Raw genomic sequence first — 2,975 nt, 5'->3', positions numbered from 1 at the left:
CACCGCTGGGGAAGGGCTGCAGACCCCCCAGGAGGGACTGGTGGGGTCCTCAGGAGGTCTGGGACCCCCTGAGAGGCCTTGGGGGTGGTTTGAGGTGCTGGGAGGAGGTAGGGACCCCTGGGAGAGGGGTTCAGGCCCTAGAGAGGTGGTTGGGGGCTGCACCCTGGGTCTCCAGAGGGGCTAGATGGGATGAGCCCTCCTTGGGGAAGGGGCTTGTTCCAGCCTTGCAGGGGCAGAACCTGGCTGAGGAGCAGAGTGGTCTGGGCCGGGGCTAGGAGGAAATCAAAGGGGCACATCCGGGTCCCAAAAGTCCCCCCCTGGTTTTCCTTTTGGTGTGTGCTGGCTCATCCCAAACATCAAACAACTCCAAGGCTCCCGTGCTTCCCTGGGTACGGAGCAGTTTGGAGCCTTGTGCTCACAGACCCTCTGTGGTCCGAGGATCTCAAAGCATTCGGCAGAGGGTGGATGAATATTGTTGTCCCAGCTTTGTTGCTGGAGAGACTTGAGAACAGGGCGGTCAAGGGAAAATTAACTTGGAGTCAGAAAGAGGTCCCTGGAGTCAACGTGGGATTGTTCCCACAGAAGGCTCCGCTGGCTGCTTTTACCATTAGGACAGCACTTGCTCTAAAAGGGTGTGGGCAGCCACGGTTAGAGGAAGGGCAGCGTTTCTCCCTGCCTGCTGCAAGGGACCCGGAGCTCTGCTCTGCATTTTTGGGTCCCAGCAGCCCCCCGGGAGGGCTGTTGAAGCCACCTTTGGAGCTTGGAGTCTGTGCAGACAGCGTCTGTCCCGGCGAGAGCTGGGACACGTTGACAGGATGGGAAGGAGGAGAAAACCCCACAAGGTCGCCTGACTTCACTGCTTCCTGCCCTCTGCTCCGCTACCATAGATGGTAACATCTGCCGCAGCACAGGGTGGAAGCGGGGCCCATCCACCGCCCAGCTCCCGAGCGGAGATCTGGGCTCTGACCGTGGGATCCCAACTGGGGCAGGCAGGAACAGGGCCAAGTCTGGGATCAGCCGAGGGCTGGGAGCAGGATTGCCAGGAGCGTGGCTCTGCTGACATCTAGTGAGGTTGTCTCCTCTGGCTTTGCACTCCCAGCAAGCTCAGGAGGCGTTCAAAACCCATCGAAGGTTTGATTTTTCTGAGCAGCCTGCAGGTAGGAGTGGCATGTCTTCTTGGTGAAGACGCAGCTCACCAATACCCACCCCTCCCCTCCGTGCAGCACCCCCCAGCTCTCAGCCACGGCCCTGGCAAAGCACATAGAGCCAAGCAGGACCTGCACCACTGCCCTCGCATCATCCCAGTTAGGCTGAAGCTCACAGAGGAGACAAGCAGCTCTCTGCAGCCACCAATGCCCTTTGCCTGGGTTTTTTTGCTTTGTTTTCCACCCTGCCAACCCCTGATCTGCCTCTTGCAGCTGCCTCCATCACGATCAGCCACCTTCAATTGACATGATGCAAAATAGAAAACAAGATACAACCACCTCTCCTCCGTGCAGCCAATGATTTGTATTTTATAGCATCCTGTAATAGAGCAGCGAAGCCAGCCATGTCCTGCCTCACTGGCACTGGGGGGACCAGTAATCCCAGTGGGCAGCAGGCAGGGGCTATCCTCCCAGGCTACATCCATGAGGAGGAAGCAAGACTGCGGAGAGGAACTAGAAATGACTGGAGCAAGGAGGGAGAGGAAGTGTGCTGCTCGCTGGGGTTATCACCGCCCTGCCCCAGGCCACTGTTTGCTTTTGGGGTGGGTCTGTTCACCTGAACATAGTTCCTGAAGGAACAAAGATCAAGTTCCTGGGAAGGCAGGGTCACGGAAGAGCTGCCTGTTCACAGGACTGTAAACTGTGTCAGTGTCCTCTGGGGGATCCCAGTGCCCATCCACCATGCCAGCCCATGGCCAGCACTGTCCTGTCTCCAGGGAAAAGCTTGCAGCTTCCCCAAGCTGCTGCCAGGTGGTTCGTGCTTCATCCCCCCTTCCTCCAAGCACCATGGGAATATTTACTCCTTTGTTTTAGCCATGAAATGACTGAAATGCCTTTGTGTCCTCTAGACAGCACCCTTTGACTTGTTGCAGCCGAAGGAGAGCACTTGTCCCTGCTCTGTTGTGTGAGGAGGGCACTTGTCCGAGCTGCAGCCCAGGTCCTTGTGCTCAGCAGTCTCCTGCTCCTTCTTGGAAGCAAACACAGTCCTGGCAGCGGCCGAGGCTGTCTTGTGCTTTCAGAGCTCCCTGAGCCATCTCTGCTTTAGGCTAAGCCTGAGCGCTGGCCCACACACAGCATTTCATTTCCCAGCAAAACAGGTTTAAGCTTCATTCCTGGGAAAAGGGATATGTTTTTTGGGGGGTACCAGGAAACCACCTTTCAGCCTCATCGATTTCTGGCCACATTCTGCAGCACCTCGGCTGCTTGGAAATGGGTTTGCAAAACATTGACTAGAGCCCACCAAAACAGGTCGGTAGCCTTCAGTCTCTATTTGCAGATAAAGTGAGTGACCTCAGCCGGGTGGCACAGACATGGTGACCCCTGGGGACAGCTGCACCCAGCAATGCCACCATCCTGCACCCCCCCGGGAGGCTGGCCGTGGGTTAACTCTGCCTTCCCCAGCTGGTGACACAGCCCAGCCCTCCTGGGGATCAGCATCCCAGGGAGGTGGGCTTGCTCTCCGCAAGCCGCTGAACGAGACCTCTGCCCTGAGCACAGCCCCGCTCCATCAACCCTGCTCCTCCCAGAGCTTCCCAGGCTGAGCTAATTCCCAGCTGGATCTGTTCCCTGATCCAGCCCCCCCCGAGACTGTACCAGCACAGGGGGGTGGCTGTGCTGTCAGACACCCTTTTCCATGGGAGCCAAAGTGTCCATGAAACCAGCCCTGGGTGGGTGCCTTCTGTGTGACGTGGGGCATGTGGGTCCCTCCAGCCCAGGGGCCAAGGGAAAACCGTGCACACAAGTTTCATAAATCTCTCCTGCTGCGAGATA

The sequence above is a fragment of the Eurypyga helias genome, unplaced genomic scaffold (assembly GCF_000690775.1).
Source record: "Eurypyga helias isolate BGI_N326 unplaced genomic scaffold, ASM69077v1 scaffold8200, whole genome shotgun sequence".
In the NCBI taxonomy this organism is placed as follows: domain Eukaryota; kingdom Metazoa; phylum Chordata; class Aves; order Eurypygiformes; family Eurypygidae; genus Eurypyga; species Eurypyga helias.
This window is presented reverse-complemented; position numbering follows the sequence as displayed.